The following is a 26344-nucleotide window of genomic DNA, read 5'->3' on the forward strand; positions in this document are numbered from 1 at the left end:
CGCAATAAAAAGAACTTGCATATTTATAACTGAAACATACACATTTATGCAGAATTATTTGAAATCACAATAAATAAACATTTTTTTGTAAAATTGAGAATGGAAGTTGGGGAATATGCACATTAAAGAGACAACCCAACCAAAGAGCAGATAACAGCCAAGGCATCCATTCTTGAATAATTGCAATAATAAATGCATGCAAAAATTTCAGTATTTACAGTTTTGAAAAATTGCTTGGTATCCTGATTTTACATGTTTTATAAACTGTTTTTATTTTAAATAATAAATCATTTTTTAATAGTAAAAGGTTGAAAATTGACATATCTATATATATATATGTGAAATCCCATTTTAAATCATTCTAATGTTGGTTATTATAATATATAAGTTTATCCAGATTTTTGTAAAGAGGGGTCAACAAGAAATCTGTAAGCAATACATGGTCACACAAATACTTTAATGCCATTTGTCTGTTTTTATATCAAAATTAGTATGATCGCCATTGAGACAACTATCCACCAAAGTTCAAATGAACTAGCTATAGAATTTAGCAATTATACTATAGGCAACTACCACCTTTGACAATGAGAAAATCCATACTATATATTGGGCTAAAAATGGCTTAGACATAAAAAAAAGAATTCAATAGAGAAAGTTAACAGCCTAATGTATAATAAAACATATATGACAGACATGAACCAAAGTAAAGGAAGCCACTGAACAAATAGTCCCTTTAATACTGTAACACAACAACACAAATTCCAGGGGCGGATCCAGCCATTTATAAAAGGGGGGTACCTAACCCAGGATAAAGAGGGGGTTCCAACTATATGTTCCCATTCAAATGCATTGATCGTCAAAAAAAAGGGGGGGGTTCCACTCCCTGGATCCGCCACTGAATTCATTTTTTTTGTCACAAAATGAAATGCGATGCTTAATAACACAATATACAATGTACATGATATAGATGAAATGACTATGCGAGTACTGACTTGGACATCATTTTTGAAAATGAATATTATTGCCTGGTAAGAACTGGAAAAACACAAAATGAAGGAAAAAAAGTGAAAATTATTTTTCACACAGCAACCCTCATAAAAAAATATGTCTGTGTAGCAACAGATGAAAGGAAACATTCCATTTTCCTCACCCTGAATACCAAATTCTCTTCCATTTAAAATAAAGTGGTTATCTATACTTTTCAAGACTTCTGATTGAACTTGTCATACTCATTTCCAAACATATTCTGCAACTGAATATGTCAGAACTGCTTGTTTTCTTTTATTCTTCTGTTATACAATTTTTAATGCATATCATTAGCATAAATTTACAAACCCATAATTAATAAAAAGATTTGTATAGTTAGAGATCAAGGATTTATATAGTAAGAGATCAGTGATTTATATAGCAAGATCTTGCTATACACAAAATAAATAGTCTGATATGAATATAAATCACCTGGGGCTGGAGGAAAGTAATTGGTTGATAAAAAAGAACCAAGGACAACACATAACATAACATATATATAGAACTCGGACAACCAACATATACACCATAAGACTACTCTCCAAATTTGTATAGAGATTGGTAGTACAAATTATTTATGAAGGTGGAACTGCACATATTTCGTCAGTCCTTTTTACGGGAAAATTCAACATTCTACATACAATTGAAGCCTAAAGAGGGGCATCAAACACAGACAACTTGTTTTACTATCGTCGGTTACTACAAAGGTCAAACGATTTCAACAGATATTGTCAATAAGACTAATTTATGTTGAGGTTTAATAATGTCAATACTCCCGCATCGTCAACTGTGACAACAGAGTTGCGGTTCTTTGATGATTGTTCGAGTCTTCAGTGCGCTTAAATAACATTGACAATTTATCGAAACCATAGTTACCAATTCTAAATTCATAAAAAGCGGGTTACCAGAGACGATATTTCTAAAAAAAATCAACTGAAATAGAAAGCTAAAGATAAAACCTAATAGAAAAGTGCTGCGCGCTTATTGAATTTGAAACTGTAATCACAATAGGAACGAAACTGTGTACAAATCTAACGTTATATGCTGCCGGGTAAACCAAAAATATTATTTTTATTTAATATGTTCACTTATGGAAAATCGCGCAGCACTTTTAATTAACGGGAAAGCACAAGGATTCGTTTAAAAAAAAATTTCTTGATTTTTATTCAGTGTAGTAACCCGTTTTTTGCCAATTTGGTTAAGGCATTTTACCCCTGTAGAAGTCACGTGATCTAGGCGATCATGACCAAAATTTCGGTTTACTGAATCCTTACTACACGAATATATAAATTCAACAACTAAGATTCCTGAATTTCGGTTTAAACAATTTTATTCTTGATATATCATATTTTTGCCACTATTAACGTTTCAAAGTTCCTTAACCTACCTGCGACGCCATTCATTAAAATTGCTTTTAATCGTGACGAAAAGCCTAACCATACTTATATCCAATAGCTGACTTACATCTATGAATGCTAAAAAATTAATGGTGTGTACATTAAATCAATCACAAAAAATACATAAAAACCCCACGTTAATCAAAAAGCATAAAAAATGATTTTAATGAATTTTTTGGAAATACGTTTCCTATGATAACTGTCAAAAAGAAAAGTAAAGAAATTCATTATACAAAAAACCATGGAACTTTATGCTATCTCTTGTCAAAATCTAGCGAAATCAATAGGTTGTTTAATGTATAAAAGTTATTTAATGAACCAAACTGAATTGATAAAGAAACGTTTAATTTCTTGTTTGTATTTCTGAAAGAAGTTAAGTCAATTGTGCTGTATCGCTTGAGTGGGAAAACATGATATTAAAACAATTTGTGCGAAGGTAGTATTATCTGCCTATCGATAGAACCATAGCAACACAATTCAAAATAAGAAACTTGATACGTTTACAATGGTGCAAATATTGATTAATAAAGTCTTACGGAAATAATTAAAATAAAGCTCAAAACATAAAGAACGATGTTTGCGTCTGGTCCTTTCAAGTTATAAAGAATGCAGCAGCTAATCGCGTTCATTATAAACACTTTCCATCTATTTTTAATTTTCATTTGTCGTACTATTCAGAAACGCTTTTATGCACTTTTTGATTGATATAGAATATGGTATATCAAAATAATTTTCAAATTTCATATTTAACACTTACACTCGATGTGCAAAAATAGCTTTATAAACCGAGATTGTTAGAAGCCTTAAGTTTGAATTAGGTTTTAAATAAATGTTAAAATCATATTTAAAACCATGGAGGATAATTACTTTAATTTGCCATTTTAAATGCAATCGGAGTAAATAATTTGAAAGTGTTTTTAATTCTTTATAAGCTTGATCCATAAATTGTGAGAAGCCTGTCTGTTGGTTTTTTTTTTACGTCCCTCATTTAACGAATAAAGATAAGCTGCAATCAAATGTGTCAATTCATATAACTTATTTATTGACGAATATAGTTTTTGCTGTAGATATCGAACTTAAAAGATAGCTTTTCTATTTTTTCTAGAGTCTAGAGAAGTTCATTTGAGACGTGATTATATATATATATATAATAAAAACTATAACACAATTTTCCATACATTTCGGCTATTACAGCCTTCTTAATTGGAATAAATTACAACATTGAAACAACAATTACATCGCTTGGATACATTACGTTATAATAACTACTTTGACGTTTATTTGCCGCGTATTTTTCTTCTTTTTTTTTTTATAAATATTTTCACTATCTTTCATACATTGTGTTGAGTCCATCAGGCTCTAAAGTTTTTAATTTTTTATCCAAAAGGCTTCTTTAGTTTTTCTGTACGTTTCTGTTCCAAATACTCTTTCTATGGCGGTAACTTTTAAATTTTTCATCGAATGATTATGCTGAATGAAGTGGTTTGCTACCGGATCGTCTGTTTTGTTTGTTCGTAGTTTTGAAAAGTTCAATAGCATCCGTTGATAAAGTGTATCACCTGTTTGTCCTACATATATAAGTTTTTCTCATTTTGTACAGTTAATTTAGCTAACGAACGCACAAAAAACACTGTGTCGAAAGGTTTTAAGTTTGTGCCGACTAGAAGAAAAGTAGACATGGGAAAACTTATAGCCGATTTGAAAATATGGAAAAGAAGAATGCGTATCCGCGAATATTTTTTTGAAGCAAACGAGGAAAAAGAAAATTGTCAAAACGAATATTCTAAATTCAAAAAATCAAGTAATTTCACACCCTCACCCGGAAGAGAACGATGGTTAGATGAATATATTCAGACCGTAAAAGATGAAATTTTAAGTAGATAGAGCCGAAAATTTAAAATGAATATTACTACAGAAGAAGAAAAGGCAATGCGAGAACTGTTATATGATACAAGCATCGTGATACGACCGAGCGATAAATCCTCCGGCGTTGTTATAATGAACACGGAAGACTATAAACTAGAAGTCGAAAAAGAATTAAATAACAACGATACGTACTTACAAAGCCATAGATAAAGATCTCACACAGAAAAATGAAAATAAAGTAAAGAAACTTGTAGAAAATGTATGTAAAAGAGAAATAATAGACAAAGACATGAAAAAATATCTACTACCGAAAGGAACATGTCCTGGAAAAGTACAAGCAAATCCAAAATTGCACAAAAAAATTCATCCGGTAAGAACAATTATTAATGGGCGGAACCATCCGACAGAAAAGATCGCGGAAATAGTGGAAAACGAACTTTCGGAAAATGTTCGAAACTTGCCCACCTATATTAAAGACACAACAGATTTTTTAAACAAACTAAATGCAATCCAACAGCCATTACCAGACAACGCAATAATGTTTTGTTTAGATGTAACTAAATTATATCCAAGTGTACAACGAAAAGAAGCACGAGAAGCATTTAAAACAGCATTAGAAAATCGATCTGATATATCAATCCCAACTGAAGATGTTCTTAAAATGATGGACTTAGTCATTGAAAATAATAATTTTAGCTTTAACGGAAAGCACTTTTTACAAACAGAAGGAACAGCTATTGGTTCCCATCTAGGCATGAATTATGCTTGCACCTACCTCGGACAATGGGAGGAAAATTTATTTTAAAACAGCAATTACACCCGTTTTCATATTGGAGATATGTTGATGACATCTGGGGAATATGGGAACATGGTTTAGATGAATTAAAAAAATTTCACGAATTGTCCAATAATTTATTTCCGCGAATTAAAACAGAAATGCGTTACTCAACTGAAAAAATCGAATTTCTTGATATGTTTGTAAACATAGAAAACGGACAACTTAAAACAGATTTTTTCACAAAATCGACAGATAAACACCAGTACTTACATGTTTCGTCAAGCCACCCAAATTCTGTAAAAAATGCTATACCATATGGACTCGGTATTCGTGTCAAAAGAATTTGCTCAACAGAAGAAAATTACAAAATAAGAAGAGAAGAAATAAAAACGCACCTAAAAAAAGTGGATACAATAACTCGTAAACTGAAGTTTAATTAATAAAAGTCGACATTCTAAACCGAGACGATCTATTACAGTACAAACCAAAGAAAGAAAACGACAGAGTACCCTTGGTGATTACTTTTTCCAAAGCGCTCTCAAATATACATTCAATTCTCAGAAAAAATCTTAAAATTCTCCATCAATCTAACAGGCTAAAGAAAATATTCCCCGATCCGCCTATCGTAGAATTTAAACGCGACAACAACATAAAAGATATCTTAGTACACAAGAAGCACAATTTACAATTTTATAAACAAACTAATGGCTGTGGACCATGCGGTAAAAATTGTGCATTATGCTCACACATAAATGAAACCAAGGTATTTTGTGACAACACCGGGAAAGAATATACCATTCAGGGACAAATAAACTGTAAAACCGTGGGCGTAGTATATGCAATTAACTGTACAAAATACGAAAAACTTATATATGTAGGACAAACAGGTGATTCACTTTATCAATGGATGCTATTGAACTTTTTCAAAAATACGAACAAACAAAATAGACGATCCGGTAGCAAACCACTTCATTCAGCATAATCATTCGATGAAAAAATTAAAAGTTACCGCCATAGAAAGAGTATTTGGAACAGAAATTTACAGAAAAACTAAAGAAGCCTTTTGGATAAAAAAAAATAAAAACTGTAGAGCCTGATGGACTCAACACAATGTATGAAAGATAGTGATAATATATTTATAAAAAAAAAAAAAAAAAAAAAAAAAAATACGCGGCAAATAAACGTCATAGTAGTTATTATAACGTAATGTATCCAGTCGATGTAATTGTTTTTTCAATGTTGTAATTTATTCCAATGAAGAAGGTCGTAATGGCCGAAACGTATGGAAAATTGTGTTATAGTTTTTATTATACAATCATTCAGAGACTTTATATATATATATATATATAAGTGCCTATAAATAGCAGCACATGACATACAAATCTATGGGAGTGTCGATTAATCAGTATAGAGATTAATTCAATTACACAAATAAAATTATAGATTGCCTAACAATGTAATTTTAACACACTATTTAGTATGTAAATATAAGAATGTTTAAAATATTTACAAAATGATGAAAATAAACGCAATATTTCGCTAGACTAACTACCTTTATCAAGCGTGCATCTATCCAGGTGAAATCCTACATCCGATTTCACCTGGATAGATGCACGCTTGATAAAGCTAGTTAGTCTAGCGAAATATTGCGTTTATTTTCATCATTTTGTAAATATTTTAAACATTCTTATATTTACATACTAAATAGTGTGTTAAAATTACATTGTTAGGCAATCTATATATATATATATATATATATATAAAATATTTATTACTGATTAAAAAAACCTGATAGTTCATCTTTTGCATGTCTATTTGACTATTTGGGTTATTCGATTGTGTGCATGTAGTCAATTCAGAAAGTTGATTTGTTTGATATAATAAAACACTTATGAGTATATTGCCAAGTTTGTTGTCCCTTTGATTATAAGTATTGCCCTCATCCTCGCCTCGATCATTTGTGTGTATCTCAGGGACATACCACTGTGTATATTATCATTTGAACAAAATAATAGAATATCTCACTTTATAACATGAATATCTGTCAATTATGTTAGTAACTTACCTGGATTAATGGGCAAATGTGTACGTCCCTGACAAACAATATATCTAATGAATAGTTTAAAGTATTCAGGTTTTTTAGTTAAATGTCTAATAATTGAGATACAATGTGAAATGAACACATGATAGCAAAACACTTTAAAATGAATTGATCAAATGACTTGCATTATGTAGGACCGTTTAAATTGTGAATAAATGAGAATGTTGACAAGGCGATTTTTACTATCAACTTGAGTGGAAGTTCATGTACGAACACATTTGATAGTATAACACATTTGAATGCTTTAATATAATTTTCGTGAAGTTTTTGAAATTAGCAGTACTTTATCAACAACATGTGTCAAATGTTGACAACTTTTAACAACGATAAAGTGCGCATCACATAGCGGCGTTCGGTGACAATTGGTCTTATTTCTTTTTTTAAATTAAAATAAACGTCAATAAGTTATACCTCTTATTATAAAGAAACATAATATCAAAACATATTTCAGTGGTAGTTGGACAGATTTTGTGAATTGTTGCAACCACTCTACTGTTTGTCCTCTAAATATATATGTATTGCAGATGTTGCACACATTTGATACTTAGAGAAGATTATTTCAGCTTTGGAACTATTGTGAAGCAAGAAGTTGCTTACAATAAAAATCGACTATCCATTGTTGGTTTATGATACACTTTATCAATTAATTAGTTAGTCAATTAACTTATTGAAATCAATGCTAAAATCTCCGATCTGAAGTCTTATGTGAGGGTCCGGTAATTGATAGAGAAAGTATCGTGCGGTAAAGTAAACGAGTTATTTTCCATGTGAGATTATTGATTTACATATTTACATTTTACACGCAAAATAGATTTGTGATGATTTATAAAAGGCCAATTTAACCTTCATCAAGAACACTTAAAGCCAATATTTTTGAGCTGATTATGTACAGTATAAATACCTGGAATACGTGAGGATCTATATAATCAAACGGGACTTTCATTGAATACCGATTTTAACCGACACTAATTAAATTGAGTTGAAACCTATATTTGTTTTAAAGTGTTCTTTTAAATATGTTTACAGTCAATTTGAGTAAGGTATGTTATGAATTATATTTTGTCTCAATTTTCTGTCGCTGAAGTAGTATGTTTGTTTTTATCTGACGTCATTTCTGTGGAATAATAAATGTTCACGACAGAATCTTTTGTGCGACAAAAGATGGTGCGTTTCATATCATACAGGTTGTTGTTGTTTTTGTCTAAACGACTGTTTTGTTCTTATTCTTAGCATAAATTAAGAGAGACTTGGCTGTGGTTATCGTCCTTCATTTAACTTTAATGAATAAAGATAAGTTGCAATCAAATGTGTCCTTTCACTTATTTATTGACGAATATAACTTATACTGTAGAGACCGAACTTAAACGACTGCTTTACTATTTTTTCTAGAGTCTGAATACGTTCCTTTAGTAAATAAAAAAAAACATTTTGAGACATGGTTGCGAGATATTATAATGTATATTTATTGCTGATCATGCATTGTAAAAATACACCTGTATCATCCAATTCATGTTAGAAAAATACATGTATGGCTATTTCTAATGAGTAGCACTAGAGATATCAATTAAACATTTACAGTGTTTTTACTGTGTGTTTAACATAATAGACTTTATCATATGACTGTGGTGGTAATTGTTCAAAATAATAATATGCCTACATATATGTAAAAGATTGACAGAGTATCAGTTTAGAAAAAAAATGACAATATGATCTATAATCATCACATTTAATCAATATTTTATATTTAGTCAAATTTAAGAACAATCCTGCAACATGTGCAATGAAATATGATAATCGTTTCAACAACAACAAAAACAGCAATCATAAAGGACATTAAACAAAACAGTATTTGGAAAAAATAAACTATGTATAGACTTGCTTGTGCATACATCAAGAAGCTCGTGTCTGACATTTTTTTAAAGGATTTTAAAATTAAGTCAAGTACGAACAAATTTTATCTACTTAAACATTTTGAATATATTGAGTTTCTCGTTCATAAGCTCTTTAAAATTAAGGAAACTTTATCATTAAAAGGAACACACCCAAAATGGTAACTTGTAACAAATGAAACTTTCAACAAATGTATAATATACAATTATGACCCGTAGAAAAGGTAAATTTCCATAATTGTCAACCCATAACGGTTATTTCCCAGATGGGAAGCCCAAAGTGCAAATAACTTTTTTAGGGTTGATAATTTGTGATATGTATAGTTACTCAGATGCAACAATTGATTCATCATTTCGAACTAACAGTGTACAGGTCTTTTGAACCATTACAAAATACCTGACTGTAGTAACAGATTTAAAAACCTTTAATAAATTAATTTTGAGCATTTCTTTTATACAACAAAGGTAGACTTTTCTGTAAAATAGCGATGGAGCTGAAAAGGACCGTTTTTGAGAAATATTCTTGGCATAAGACATGTAAGAAGAGGAATTTCCAGGCTTTGTTTATTCATCACTCGATGACTTACTCTCTGATCGTTGATATTTTGATTATATACCTTTGTGACCTCATTTTTTATAACTCGTGTACAAATCAAGAAGCTCGAAAGGTATTCAGCGGTGACAAATAGAGTTATTCATTGATAGTTGTTAATTTTGAAGGTTACTCGTCCTTCCTTGCAATTAAATGAAAATTAACAGACGTTTTATGTTAGATATAAAAGGTCATCCTAAGTTTAATTTGTCAGAGATATTCTCTGGGACATTATTATATTCGGACAAAAACTTACAAACAAATCAATAACATCAAAAGTTCATGCGCAGGGGAATAATAGGATTAATCGTCGCATGGTGTTCGGGATTACTAGTCCTTCCTTGAATATTTAGATGAAAATGTACTGCATTATTCAAAGTCACGTGTTGATCATACACGTATGGTATGATACTAATAAAATATATTCTCTATAACATGAATAAACAAAATTTGGCTCACAAAAATCATGATAAAATAAGGAATGAGTGTAATATTTTTTTTCTGTCTATGAAGAAAAAGCATCAATGATGTGGTGCACACTGAATATCTCGCATAGCAGAACAACTCTCCAGCAGGTTATTAAAAGTATGCACCACATGTTAGATGTCATTCCGAATCGAAAGGGAAAAAAATATTATGGTAATTCCTTATAATTCAATTTTGAATTAAATTTTAATGTGTAAATAATGAAAAAAAACGCGTTTCATTAGTCACAGTCACATGACAAACATAGGTCTATCAGCTGATAAGACACAGATGAGACTTCTATCATTGTCTATGCTTATATATTTTTCTTCTGTAAAGTTCCATTACACATATTGCCTTTTTGCAAACCACTCAAACTTTATATACTGTAAATTCAGAAATTATTGAATGCGAATAACGTGACTAGGTTAGTATCGCAATAAAAAGAACTTGCATATTTATAACTGAAACATACACATTTATGCAGAATTATTTGAAATCACAATAAATAAACATTTTTTTTGTAAAATTGAGAATGGAAGTTGGGGAATATGCACATTAAAGAGACAACCCAACCAAAGAGCAGATAATAGCCAAGGCATCCATTCTTGAATAATTGCAATAATAAATGCATGCAAAAATTTCAGTATTTACAGTTTTGAAAAATTGCTGGGTATCCTGATTTTACATGTTTTATAAACTGTTTTTATTTTAAATAATAAATCATTTTTTAATAATAAAAGGTTGAAAATTGACATATCTATATATATATATGTGAAATCCCATTTTAAATAATTCTAATGTTGGTTATTATAATATATAAGTTTATCCAGATTTTTGTAAAGAGGGGTCAACAAGAAATCTGTAAGCAATACATGGTCACACAAATACTTTAATGCCATTTGTCTGTTTTTATATCAAAATTAGTATGATCGCCATTGAGACAACTATCCACCAAAGTTCAAATGAAATAGCTATAGAATTTAGCAATTATACTATAGGCAACTACCACCTTTGACAATGAGAAAATCCATACTGTATATTGGGCTAAAAATGGCTTAGACATAAAAAAAAGAATTCAATAGAGAAAGTTAACAGCCTAATGTATAATAAAACATATATGACAGACATGAACCAAAGTAAAGGAAGCCACTGAACAAATAGTCCCTTTAATACTGTAACACAACAACACAAATTCCAGGGGCGGATCCAGCCATTTATAAAAGGGGGGTACCTAACCCAGGATAAAGAGGGGGTTCCAACTATATGTTCCCATTCAAATGCATTGATCGTCAAAAAAAAGGGGGGGTTCCACTCCCTGGATCCGCCACTGAATTCATTTTTGTTGTCACAAAATGAAATGCGATGCTTGATAACACAATATACAATGTACATGATATAGATGAAATGACTATGCGAGTACTGACTTGGACATCATTTTTGAAAATGAATATTATTGCCTGGTAAGAACTGGAAAAACACAAAATGAAGGAAAAAAAGTGAAAATTATTTTTCACACAGCAACCCTCATAAAAAAATATGTCTGTGTAGCAACAGATGAAAGGAAACATTCCATTTTCCTCACCCTGAATACCAAATTCTCTTCCAATTAAAATAAAGTGGTTATCTATACTTTTCAAGACTTCTGATTGAACTTGTCATACTCATTTCCAAACATATTCTGCAACTGAATATGTCAGAACTGCTTGTTTTCTTTTATTCTTCTGTTATACAATTTTTAATGCATACCATTAGCATAAATTTACAAACCCATAATTAATAAAGGATTTGTATAGTTAGAGATCAAGGATTTATATAGTAAGAGATCAGTGATTTATATAGCAAGATCTTGCTATACACAAAATAAATAGTCTGATATGAATATAAATCACCTGGGGCTGGAGGAAAGTAATTGGTTGATAAAAAAGAACCAAGGACAACACATAACATAACATATATATAGAACTCGGACAACCAACATATACACCATAAGACTACTCTCCAAATTTGTATAGAGATTGGTAGTACAAATTATTTATGAAGGTGGAACTGCACATATTTCGTCAGTCCTTTTTACGGGAAAATTCAACATTCTACATACAATTGAAGCCTAAAGAGGGGCATCAAACACAGACAACTTGTTTTACTATCGTCGGTTACTACAAAGGTCAAACGATTTCAACAGATATTGTCAATAAGACCAATTTATGTTGAGGTTTAATAATGTCAATACTCCCGCATCGTCAACTGTGACAACAGAGTTGCGGTTCTTTGATGATTGTTCGAGTCTTCAGTGCGCTTGAATAACATTGACAATTTATCGAAACCATAGTTACCAATTCTAAATTCATAAAAAGCGGGTTACCAGAGACGATATTTCTAAAAAAAATCAACTGAAATAGAAAGCTAAAGATAAAACCTAATAGAAAAGTGCTGCGCGCTTATTGAATTTGAAACTGTAATCACAATAGGAACGAAACTGTGTACAAATTTAACGTTATATGCTGCCGGGTAAACTAAAAATATTATTTTTATTTAATATGTTCACTTATGGAAAATCGCGCAGCACTTTTAATTAACGGGAAAGCACAAGGATTCGTTTAAAAAAAAGTTTCTTGATTTTTATTCAGTGTAGTAACCCGTTTTTTGCCAATTTGGTTGAGGCATTTTACCCCTGTAGAAGTCACGTGATCTAGGCGATCATGACAAAAATTTCGGTTTACTGAATCCTTACTACACGAATATATAAATTCAACAACTAAGATTCCTGAATTTCGGTTTAAACAATTTTATTCTTGATATATCATATTTTTGCCACTATTTACGTTTCAAAGTTCCTTAACCTACCTCCGACGCCATTCATTAAAATTGCTTTTAATCGTGACGAAAAGCCTAACCATACTTATATCCAATAGCTGACTTACATCTATGAATGCTAAAAAATTAATGGTGTGTACATTAAATCAATCACAAAAAATACATAAAAACCCCACGTTAATCAAAAAGCATAAAAAATGATTTTAATGATTTTTTTGGAAATACGTTTCCTATGATAACTGTCAAATAGAAAAGTAAAGAAATTCATTATACAAAAAACCATGAAACTTTATGCTATCTCTTGTCAAAATCTAGCGAAATCAATAGGTTGTTTAATGTATAAAAGTTATTTAATGAACCAAACTGAATTGATAAAGAAACGTTTAATTTCTTGTTTGTATTCCTGAAAGAAGTTAAGTCAATTGTGCTGTATCGCTTGAGTGGGAAAACATGATATTAAAACAATTTGTGCAAAGGTAGTATTATCTGCCTATCGATAGAACCATAGCAACAATAAAATCAAAATAAGAAACTTGATACGTTTACAATGATGCAAATATTGATTAATAAAGTCTTACGGAAATAATTAAAATAAAGCTCAAAACATAAAGAACGATGTTTGCGTCTGGTCCTTTCAAGTTATAAAGAATGCAGCAGCTGATCGCGTTCATTATAAATACTTTCCATCTATTTTTAATTTTCATTTGTCGTACTATTCAGAAACGCTTTTATGCACTTTTTGATTGATATAGAATATGGTATATCAAAATAATTTTCAAATTTTATATTTAACACTTACACTCGATGTGCAAAAATAGCTTTATAAACCGAGATTGTTAGAAGCCTTAAGTTTGAATTAGGTTTTAAATAAATGTTAAAATCATATTTAAAACCATGGAGGATAATTACTTTAATTTGCCATTTTAAATGCAATCGGAGTAAATAATTTGAAAGTGTTTTTAATTCTTTGTAAGCTTGATCCATAAATTGTGAGAAGCCTGTCTGTTGGGGTTTTTTAACGTCCCTCATTTAACGAAAAAAGATAAGCTGCAATCAAATGTGTCAATTCATATAACTTATTTATTGACGAATATAGTTTTTGCTGTAGATATCGAACTTAAAAGATAGCTTTTCTATTTTTTCTAGAGTCTAGAGAAGTTCATTTGAGACGTGATTATATATATATATAATAAAAACTATAACACAATTTTCCATACATTTCGGCTATTACAGCCTTCTTAATTGGAATAAATTACAACATTGAAACAACAATTACATCGCTTGGATACATTACGTTATAATAACTACTTTGACGTTTATTTGCCGCGTATTTTTCTTCTTTTTTTTTTTATAAATATTTTCACTATCTTTCATACATTGTGTTGAGTCCATCAGGCTCTAAAGTTTTTAATTTTTTTATCCAAAAGGCTTCTTTAGTTTTTCTGTACGTTTCTGTTCCAAATACTCTTTCTATGGCGGTAACTTTTAAATTTTTCATCGAATGATTATGCTGAATGAAGTGGTTTGCTACCGGATCGTCTGTTTTGTTTGTTCGTAGTTTTGAAAAGTTCAATAGCATCCGTTGATAAAGTGTATCACCTGTTTGTCCTACATATATAAGTTTTTCTCATTTTGTACAGTTAATTTAGCTAACGAACGCACAAAAAACACTGTGTCGAAAGGTTTTAAGTTTGTGCCGACTAGAAGAAAAGTAGACATGGGAAAACTTATAGCCGATTTGAAAATATGGAAAAGAAGAATGCGTATCCGCGAATATTTTTTTGAAGCAAACGAGGAAAAAGAAAATTGTCAAAACGAATATTCTAAATTCAAAAAATCAAGTAATTTCACACCCTCACCCGGAAGAGAACGATGGTTAGATGAATATATTCAGACCGTAAAAGATGAAATTTTAAGTAGATAGAGCCGAAAATTTAAAATGAATATTACTACAGAAGAAGAAAAGGCAATGCGAGAACTGTTATATGATACAAGCATCGTGATACGACCGAGCGATAAATCCTCCGGCGTTGTTATAATGAACACGGAAGACTATAAACTAGAAGTCGAAAAAGAATTAAATAACAACGATACGTACTTACAAAGCCATAGATAAAGATCTCACACAGAAAAATGAAAATAAAGTAAAGAAACTTGTAGAAAATGTATGTAAAAGAGAAATAATAGACAAAGACATGAAAAAATATCTACTACCGAAAGGAACATGTCCTGGAAAAGTACAAGCAAATCCAAAATTGCACAAAAAAATTCATCCGGTAAGAACAATTATTAATGGGCGGAACCATCCGACAGAAAAGATCGCGGAAATAGTGGAAAACGAACTTTCGGAAAATGTTCGAAACTTGCCCACCTATATTAAAGACACAACAGATTTTTTAAACAAACTAAATGCAATCCAACAGCCATTACCAGACAACGCAATAATGTTTTGTTTAGATGTAACTAAATTATATCCAAGTGTACAACGAAAAGAAGCACGAGAAGCATTTAAAACAGCATTAGAAAATCGATCTGATATATCAATCCCAACTGAAGATGTTCTTAAAATGATGGACTTAGTCATTGAAAATAATAATTTTAGCTTTAACGGAAAGCACTTTTTACAAACAGAAGAAACAGCTATTGGTTCCCATCTAGGCATGAATTATGCTTGCACCTACCTCGGAAAATGGGAGGAAAATTTATTTTAAAACAGCAATTACACCCGTTTTCATATTGGAGATATGTTGATGACATCTGGGGAATATGGGAACATGGTTTAGATGAATTAAAAAAATTTCACGAATTGTCCAATAATTTATATCCGCGAATTAAAACAGAAATGCGTTACTCAACTGAAAAAATCGAATTTCTTGATATGTTTGTAAACATAGAAAACGGACAACTTAAAACAGATTTTTTCACAAAATCGACAGATAAACACCAGTACTTACATGTTTCGTCAAGCCACCCAAATTCTGTAAAAAAATGCTATACCATATGGACTCGATATTCGTGTCAAAAAAATTTGCTCAACAGAAGAAAATTACAAAATAAGAAGAGAAGAAATAAAAACGCACCTAAAAAAAGTGGATACAATAACTCGTAAACTGAAGTTTAATTAATAAAAGTCGACATTCTAAACCGAGACGGTCTATTACAGTACAAACCAAAGAAAGAAAACGACAGAGTACCCTTGGTGATTACTTTTTCCAAAGCGCTTCCAAATATACATTCAATTCTCAGAAAAAATCTTAAAATTCTCCATCAATCTAACAGGCTAAAGAAAATATTCCCCGATCCGCCTATCGTAGAATTTAAACGCGACAACAACATAAAAGATATCTTAGTACACAAGAAGCACAATTTACAATTTTATAAACAAACTAATGGCTGTGGACCATGCGGTAAAAATTGTGCATTATGCTCACACATAAATGAAACCAAGGTATTTTGTGACAACACCGGGAAAGAATATACCATTCAGGGACAAATAAACTGTAAAACCGTGGGCGTAGTATATGCAATTAACTGTACAAAATACGAAAAACTTATATATGTAGGACAAACAGGTGATTCACTTTATCAATGGATGCTATTGAACTTTTTCAAAAATACGAACAAACAAAATAGACGATCCGGTAGCAAACCACTTCATTCAGCATAATCATTCGATGAAAAATTTAAAAGTTACCGCCATAGAAAGAGTATTTGGAACAGAAATTTACAGAAAAACTAAAGAAGCCTTTTGGATAAAAAAAAAATAAAAACTGTAGAGCCTGATGGACTCAACACAATGTATGAAAGATAGTGAAAATATTTATAAAAAAAAAAAAAAAAAAAAAAAAAATACGCGGCAAATAAACGTCATAGTAGTTATTATTACGTAATGCATCCAATCGATGTAATTGTTTTTTCAATGTTGTAATTTATTCCAATGAAGAAGGCCGTAATGGCCGAAACGTATGGAAAATTGTGTTATAGTTTTTATTATACAATCATTCAGAGACTTTATATATATATAAGTGCCTATAAATAGCAGCACATGAAATACAAATCTATGGGAGTGTGGATTAATCAGTGCAGAGATTAATTCAATTACACAAATAAAATTATAGATGCACGCTTGATAAAGCTAGTTAGTCTAGCGAAAGATTGCGTTTATTTTCATCATTTTGTAAATATTTTAAACATTCTCATATTAACATACTAAATAGTGTGCTAAAATTACATTGTTAGGCAATCTATATATATAACATGAATATCTGTCAATTATGTTAGTAACTTACCTGGATTAATGGGCAAATGTGTACGTCCCTGACAAACAATATATCTAATGAATAGTTTAAAGTATTCAGGTTTTTTAGTTAAATGTCTCATAATTGAGATACAATGTGAAATGAACACATGATTGCAAAACACTTTAAAATGAATTGATCAAATGACTTGCATTATGTAGGACCGTTTAAATTGTGAATAAATGAGAATGTTGACAAGGCGATTTTTACTATCAACTTGAGTGGAAGTTCATGTACGAACACATTTGATAGTATAACACATTTGAATGCATTAATATAATTTTCGTGAAGTTTTTGAAATTAGCAGTACTTTATCAACAACATGTGTCAAATGTTGACAACTTTTAACAACGATAAAGTGCGCATCACATAGCGACGTTCGGTGACAATTGGTCTTATTTCTTTTTTTAAATTAAAATAAACGTCAATAAGTTATACCTCTTATTATAAAGAAACATAATATCAAAACATATTTCAGTGGTAGTTGGACAGATTTTGTGAATTGTTGCAACCACTCTACTGTTTGTCCTCTAAATATATATGTATTGCAGATGTTGCACACATTTGATACTTAGAGAAGATTATTTCAGCTTTTGTAACTATTGTGAAGCAAGAAGTTGCTTACAATAAAAATCGACTATCCATTGTTGGTTTATGATACACTTTATCAATTAATTAGTTAGTCAATGAACTTTTTGAAATCAATGCTAAAATCTCCGATCTGAAGTCTTATGTGAGGGTCCGTTAATTGATAGAGAAAGTATCGTGCGGTAAAATAAACGAGTTATTTTCCATGTGAGATTATTAATTTACATATTTACATTTTACACGCAAAATAGATTTGTGATGATTTATAAAAGGCCAATTTAACCTTCATCAAGAACACTTACAGCCAATATTTTTGAGCTGATTATGTACAGTATAAATACCTGGAATACGTGAGGATCTATATAATCAAACGGGACTTTCATTGAATACCGATTTTAACCGACACTAATTAAATTGAGTTGAAAGTTATATTTGTTTTAAAGTGTTCTTTTAAATATGTTTACAGTCAATTTGAGTAAAGATTGTAATGAATTATATTTTGTCTCAATTTTCTGTCGCTGAAGTAGTATGTTTGTTTTTATCTGACGTCATTTCTGTGGAATAATAAATGTTCACGACAGAATCTTTTGTGCGACAAAAGATGGTGCGTTTCATATCATACAGGTTGTTGTTGTTTTTGTCTAAACGACTGTTTTGTTCTTATTCTTAGCATAAATTAAGAGAGACTTGGCTGTGGTTATCGTCCTTCGTTTAACTTTAACGAATAAAGATAAGTTGCAATCAAATGTGTTCTTTCACTTATTTATTGACGAAATAATAACTTATACTGTAGAGATCGAACTTAAACGACTGCTTTACTATTTTTTCTAGAGTCTGAATACGTTCCTTTAGTAAATAAAAAAACCATTTTGAGACATGGTTGCGAGATATTATAATGTATATTTATTTCTGATCATGCATTGTAAATATGTTTAACTCATATTTTAAAATACACCTGTATCATCCAATTCATGTTAGAAAAATACATGTATGGCTATTTCTAATGAGTAGCACTAGAGATGTCAATTAAACATTTACAGTGTTTTTACTTTGTGTTTAACATAATAGACTTTATCATATGACTGTGGTGGTAATTGTTCAAAATAATGATATGCCTACACATATGTAAAAGATTGACAGAGTATCAGTTTAGAAAAAAAATGACAATATGATCTATAATCATCACATTTAATCAATATTTTATATTTAGTCAAATTTAAGAACAATTCTGCAACATGTGCAATGAAATATGATAATCGTTTCAACAACAACAAAAACAGCAATCATAAAGGACATTAAACAAGACAGTATTTGGAAAATATAAACTATGTATAGACTTGCTTGTGCATGCATCAAGAAGCTCGTGTCTGACATTTTTTTAAAGGATTTTAAAATTAAGTCAAGTACGAACAAATTTTATCTACTTAAACATTTTGAATATATTGAGTTTCTCGTTCATAAGCTCTTTAAAATTAACGAAACTTTATCATTAAAAGGAACACACGCAAAATGTTAACTTGTAACAAATGAAACTTTCAACAAATGTATAATATACAATTATGACCCGTAGAAAAGGTAAATTTCCATAATTGTCAACCCATAACGGTTATTTCCCAGATGGGAAGCCCAAAGTGCAAATAACTTTTTTAGGGTTGATAATTTGTGATATGTATAGTTACTCAGATGCAAAAATTAATTCATCATTTCGAACTAACAGTGTACAGGTCTTTTGAACCATTACAAAATACCTGACTGTAGTAACAGATTTAAAAACCTTTAATAAGTTAATTTTGAGCATTTCTTTTATACAACAAAGGTAGACTTTTCTGTAAAATAGCGATGGAGCTGAAAAGGACCGTTTTTGAGAAATATTCTTGGCATAAGACATGTAAGAAGAGGAATTTCCAGGCTTTGTTTATTCATCACTCGATGACTTACTCTCTGATCGTTGATATTTTGATTATATACCTTTGTGACCTCATTTTTTATAACTCGTGTACAAATCAAGAAGCTCGAAAAGTATTCAGCGGTGACAAATAGAGTTATTCATTGATAGTTGTTAATTTTGAAGGTTACTCGTCCTTCCTTGCAATTAAATGAAAATTAACAGACGTTTTATGTTAGATATAAAAGGTCATCCTAAGTTTAATTTGTCAGAGATATTCTCTGGGACATTATTATATTCGGACAAAAACTTACAAACAAATCAATAACATCAAAAGTTCATGCTCAGGGGAATAATAGGATTAATCGTCGCATGGTGTTCGGGATTACTAGTCCTTCCTTGAATATTTAGAAGAAAATGTACTGCATTATTCAAAGTCACGTGTTGATCATACACGTATGGTATGATACTAATAAAATATATTCTCTATAACATGAATAAACAAAATTTGGCTCACAAAAATCATGATAAAATAAGGAATGAGTGCAATATTTTTTTTCTGTCTATGAAGAAAAAGCATCAATGATGTGGTGCACACTGAATATCTCGCATAGCGGAACAACTCTCCAGCAGGTTATTAAAAGTATGCACCACATGTTAGATGTCAATCCGAATCGAAAGGGAAAAAAATCAGTCAATCAGAAGATCTAAAAATGAATTATAGTATATTAACTAGTCGACATTTCATTTCATACATTTACATTCCTGGTCACACATAGTAATGTTAGTATTAATAAGACGCCGATATATCTTGAATTTGAAAATCAATGAATGTTTAAATACATGAAAACGTGCGGATCTATATTAATAAAATGGACCTACAAAGAATACCCATTATCAATTAGAATTTTTTTAAAAAGTAATATATACATGTACTGTGCTGGAAAGCATATGTACAATACAAGCTATGTAAAAACTTACCTAAATCAAGAAGCACTTTTCTACAAAAGAACATTTTTTTAAATCGATGCGGTAAAATACTCTTGTTTTGTTAAATTTTCAATTAATGTATCACAAAGGACAATTGCAAATCAGGATAATATTTTACACTTTCATTATTTATGAGTGTTATTGCGTTAAAACTATTCAAATTGTGAATAGTATAGAATGTTGAAAGGCATGTCAGAGCAAATCGTGTGAAGGACAATAATTTCTCATTAGTGAAATGTTCAAATCCAAAAGAATTGGCTAATGATTGTAACAGTTTTAATGTATTTGATTATAATGTTAAGAGCCAGTCTGCCCTAAAACCATGCAAAATCCCAAATTTCGTCCAAATTGGTAGTTACAACTTGCCAAAATTATATATATTTCCAAAAACTTTAGGTATTCAGGAGTTCAGATAAAAAAAAATTTTTTTGTTAATTTGCGCTATTTTCCATTAAACCGCCTAATTTGCATATTAGTGAATTATTTTTAAAAACGGCTAAAAAATACACCTTATTTAGGCACTTTTAAAGGGTCTGGATAATTGATATAGCTCTTAAATGAAATATTTTTTTATCATATTTTTAAGGAACATTAGTTAATAACCAAAAAAATAGCTTTTTTGAGAATTTCGGAACTTTTGGCAGGTTGCAAGAAAGTTCGCGCAACAGATGTTATAAACAACTTGTATATACTACATGTACTCAATAGCAGTTTTCTCTCAAGATCATATTTTTTATTCTTAACTTTTATAATATTTTGAAAGGTGTATATCAGTTCTAAGACAGGTAAAAATTTTTAGCTTGGCAAATAATGGAAAGTTGATCAAAAATACTCTTAAAATAACCATAAAATGCAATAATTCTAATAGTTTTTGTTTCTTGTTATTTAACTAAAATTGCTTAAAGTAGGTGGTAATTGGACTAAAATTGATTTATTTTATGTTGAAAAATATTTCTGGCTAAATGTATGTTTTTTTTCTTGTAATTTGCAAAATTTAACATTAAATTACCCAAAGGTAGCCTCAATGTTATTTTTGTGGTTAAATTGTCTCCCTTAGTGGAAATCTTTCACTGGCAATATGGCAGCTTCCAGTGATGAAAAGTTGACGTCTCTGTTCGGTCCGATTTTTCTAATCTTGGAGGTTATTGTGGACAATCAAAGCACTATACAACTCATCTGTTAGACAAGGTTTATCTTTGTACAAAGGACACCACCTTGAATTTATCCACAGCACTGAGGGCAGTGAGGCCTGTTTATCAAACTTTCCACATGTTCCAGGAGGACTATTTTAATTTTTATACACATAAGTGACATTGTTTTCTGTTGATCGTGCTGCTATAAAATTGTCGATATGTACATGCCGATGGCACAGAGACTTTTTTGGGATATATTGGCGGGACTATTCAACAAAGTGTGGATTCAAAGATCGTTCTGCTAACATTAAGGCAAAACTCCAAAAGGCGAAAATCTGATAGTGTTGGAGGAACGACACTAACCCTATCATAGGAATACTGACTATTGTAATGACAACTAATTCCAAAAGGGTCAGGTAAACTACAAAAATAAATTAGTTAATTATGACAGGGGTGGATCTAGCCAATTTAAAAAAAGGGGGGAGGGGGTGGTGGTTCTTAGCAGGATAAAAAGGGATGTCCATCCATGTGTCCCTATTCAAAAGCATTAATCAGCAATAAAAGGGAAGGTTCTAACCAACTGGTCCCCAGTCCAAATATATATGACGTCTTGAAAGGCTATTTTATTTTTTTTTGCTTTGACATGTTTGACGCCTTAATGCAACGCAGGCGCCATAGGCATAGCCAGTAAATAAAATGGCCTTTCAAGACGTCATAATTATTTTGACCACCGGTCCCTCCCTGGATGGATCCACTGTATCATGAAAAGATTCATTTTTTAAACTGCCACATATGCATGACATAGTGGCGAGGTATATAATTATGTGATACAATGAACATATATACAGGTATATGGAAAAAGGCATTTATTTCTAATACATGTAGATATGTGATATATGCAACACGCACAACCACCATCTAATTGCGAACTGTAAATGACCAGAAATATGAATAAGACCCTAAAAAAACGGAATCATATGAAATTAACCATTTTATGTAAGAATGTATTTGTGATAAATGGTAAATAAGATTCTGTATAAACAATGGATTTACTTGAAAACCAGCATTAAAAGATATATTTTGGTATTGTTAAGCATCATACAAAAATTCATGGTAACTTTTTGAAAAGGTTTGCTACAAATCTTAAAATACTGAAACATCACAATCCACTGAACATAATATGACCTGAATAAGTCAGGCACATTCTGACTGTATAAAGTCTAAAGATACTGTTACTCCTGTGTAAAAATGCATAATCTGACTTGCATAAGTCTTGACAATTCTGACTTGTTTATGTCAGATCTCTGACTGTTTTTGTAAATAAATTAGTTTTAACCTTTAATTTGATAAAACATATTTGTCTATTATAATTTATTCACTGGCATCATGCCGTAGAACAACAGGTTTATAAATTGATTGATTGTTCACACCTGAAACATTGTTCATCTGGACATTGACATGATCGTGTTTTATTGATGTTTTTAGTGTGTATGGTACCATTGACTGGCTGCATTATTCCATTTTTTCACAAAGTCATACTTTGTAGGTCTCTGCAAGCAGTGTTTTACCAAGATTAGACAAACAGAAGTTGATGGAGGAATCATAGTTGATACAAAAAAGATTATGGTAAGAAAACATACGTGTATGAGAATGTTTTTGATATAAAAAAAGAAGTGATTTGAATTGATTGCAAATGTGACAATGCTCCACAAGAGACTAGATGGCATAAAATTAACAACTATAGGTCACTGTATGGCCTTCAACAATGAACAAAGCCCATACCGCATAGTCAGCTATCAAAGGCCAAGAAATCACAAATGTTAAACTATTTAGAATGAGTAAATATATATACAAAACAATGAACGAAAAACAAATATGGTATACAGCAACAAACATCAACCACTTTGAGGTTAAATTCGTTTGAAGGCGCCAACCCTCATCTAACCTGGGACAGTAGTGTATCAGTACAACATAAGAAATCAGTCATGTGTCAGTTGAGGCTTAACTCATCAGATTGACACAAAGCATAAATACATCTAACAAAATCAGAGATCGGATGTGGCATCCCTACATAGTTTAGTTACAGGGGCAATTGAAAGGCATTTTGAAAATTTTAAACTGATTGTTAAATGTACAGAGATACATTTAGTGGGAAGGGGTGGAGGTTAGGTAATCATGAGACGACCAGTGGTAAAATATTTAACCATTACCAAAAAAGTGATAATGTCAAAAATATTACTGTAAATTCTGAAATTATTGCGATGTTTTATTATCGCGAAAAATGCGACAGGGTTATAATCGCACTAATTTAAACTCGCATTTTGAAATTTACTATATCATGTATATGAATCTAACAGGATTTTTCTGAATATTGCAAAAATTAAATTCGCATTTCAGTCTAAAATTACATTACCAAATCGCAGTTATTAATGCACGCAATAATTTCAGAATTTACAGTACTGGGTATAGCTTTGTATTAGTTTTATCATGGACTTGGATTCAATCAAGAACCTCATATAATGACATATTAAAATTTCCTAATTAACATTTATAATTAGGTCATTATGACCTACATTTTCACTTAAGTGACACTAGATTAATCATGAAACATGTAGTATAGCTATGATATTTGACCAGTGGATAGGTTTTGGGTAGAGCAATAGGGTAAATAATAAAAATTAGATCACCTTGACCTACATTTTCCACATGAGTGACATGGTTACGTTTTTTGCATTAAGGTCAATATCTCGGGTACAAAATTGTATAGCTTTGATACTTAACCAGTGTATTGATTTTGGATAGTCCAACATGATTCACTTTTATAAAGGTAAGTTTGACCTACATTTTCCACTGGAGCAACTTTGTTAATTTTGTGTGTTTAGGTCTCTCTGTATGATAATAGACATGGTATTACATTGATACTTGACTATAGCTAGTGGATAGATATCTTGGGTAGTACAACATGGTTACTATTGATAAGGTCACTTTGGCCTACAATTTCTGCATGAATGGATTGGTTAAGTTCATGAAGTTTTTGCATTAAATCATTGAGGTTTTATCAGATATACTAGATGTGGTAAAGCAATGATTTTACTCCACCAGTTGAGATATCTTATATATTTTTTTTCATTGGGTCCCAACCAAATAGATTTCATAGTTATCCCATATATCATGGACATTGTATATTTGAGAATTCATATAACTTTAATTTAATAAGGGATATATTATTTTTTTAAAGTACATTTGTAGATTTATTTTTTTATCTTTTTAGATGAAGATGAAAGCCAAATTAAAGATACTCAGGTTCTCATAGGAGTATATTCAAGAGCATCAACTAATTTTTCATAATATTTAGCATCAGATTGGGAAACAGATAACATTTCTGACCGGGAGAAACTCAACAGAGGCTTGCATTTCCTTTGAAATTGAAAGTATCCACCATTTAGGAACCAATTGAATCTTGAATGGGATGATGTATCAAAAAGTACAATGGCTTTTTCTACAAAATTATCATCAGAAATTATTGATTTGATTTTGAATTATATTGTACCTGCACAATACAAGTCGATAAAGTGTTCTGATCTGTAGTAGAAAAGAGGAAAACAGACGAAACACAGTCAATATTACAACAGGATGTTTTGACTGAAGCTCGTATTGATGCATACTTACTAACTAAGACCTGAATAGTCATCCGACCTGGCTTCAGATCTTATCACTGTTTGCATGTATTCAGACCGTTTTACATGTTTCTCTTTATGGCAGACTTCGCTAATATTATATGACAGTAAAATTATAAGCAAACAGCCTAAATAACTATATAACCATTTTAATGAAAATGTCGGCACCACAGTTGAACCATTTATCTGTATATTTGTTTTTATTCATGTAGGTATAAAATAAATTTTATTTCCATTTGAAATATTTTTGTTTGTCTGTGGTATTAATAGGCTAACTACATCTTACATGTCTTATTCACATGCCTTAAGTTATTGGAGATTACAAACTATGAGGAAACTTAACATTGTTGTTATGTCGACTGTTATCCCAGAAGCTACATAGGGATCACTATCTGTCATTCATGTCAGCGTCACAAAATTTAAGTAACACTTTTCTCAGCATCTGCTTGATATTTGACAAAAAGCTTATAAAGATTAATTCTAATATAAAAAAAATGGACCCCCTTTTCTAGGTAAGAAGCACCCAGTCTCAATTTTTATATGTGTATGTAATATCATCAAATACAACATGTATTTAAATATCAAGACTGAACAAAAGTGGCCATATCCATTTTAGACAACAAACGTCTAAAATTAGCACAAATGCTAAAATTGTGAGGATTTCAGAAATTTTCATAAATTAATGAAGACAGTACCTGTTGAATGTTCATTGCATTGTAAAAAAACAGCCCATTAAAAAATGATTTTAAAGTAACTGAAGTATTCTACTTCTGAAAAGTGACTTCAATAAGTAGCGATAAGTTAATACATGTAATTAAAAAAATGCTAAATTTTGGGGCTTA

At 30.7% G+C, this 26344-nt stretch overlaps 1 protein-coding gene and 1 long non-coding RNA gene across 4 annotated transcripts in view; one reads left to right on the forward strand and one right to left on the reverse strand.

The window, feature by feature from the left end:
* The window catches only part of LOC127715430 (transient receptor potential cation channel subfamily M member-like 2), an 85169-nt gene extending 67573 nt beyond the window's left edge, over window positions 1-17596 (reverse strand). Inside the window, exon 1 of one of the 3 annotated variants that reach the window (XM_052221471.1) lies at window positions 17221-17596. The gene's annotated coding sequence lies outside the window, so the exon portion shown is untranslated. Of the gene's footprint in view, window positions 1-6619; window positions 6651-7132; window positions 7794-17220 lie in introns of those variants that run through there. The other 2 variants (XM_052221470.1, XM_052221473.1) reach the window with 2 other exon arrangements.
* A 4107-nt stretch (window positions 17597-21703) lies between these two features.
* LOC127715435 (uncharacterized) lies at window positions 21704-25744 on the forward strand. Its single transcript, XR_007988414.1, has 3 exons — window positions 21704-22241; window positions 23372-23451; window positions 25097-25744. It is a non-coding gene; the product is annotated as an uncharacterized LOC127715435 (long non-coding RNA).
* Window positions 25745-26344: the final 600 nt, after the last annotated feature.

This window comes from Mytilus californianus, unplaced genomic scaffold (genome assembly GCF_021869535.1).
Source record: "Mytilus californianus isolate M0D057914Y unplaced genomic scaffold, xbMytCali1.0.p SCAF_9, whole genome shotgun sequence".
Classification (NCBI taxonomy): Eukaryota; Metazoa; Mollusca; class Bivalvia; order Mytilida; family Mytilidae; genus Mytilus; species Mytilus californianus.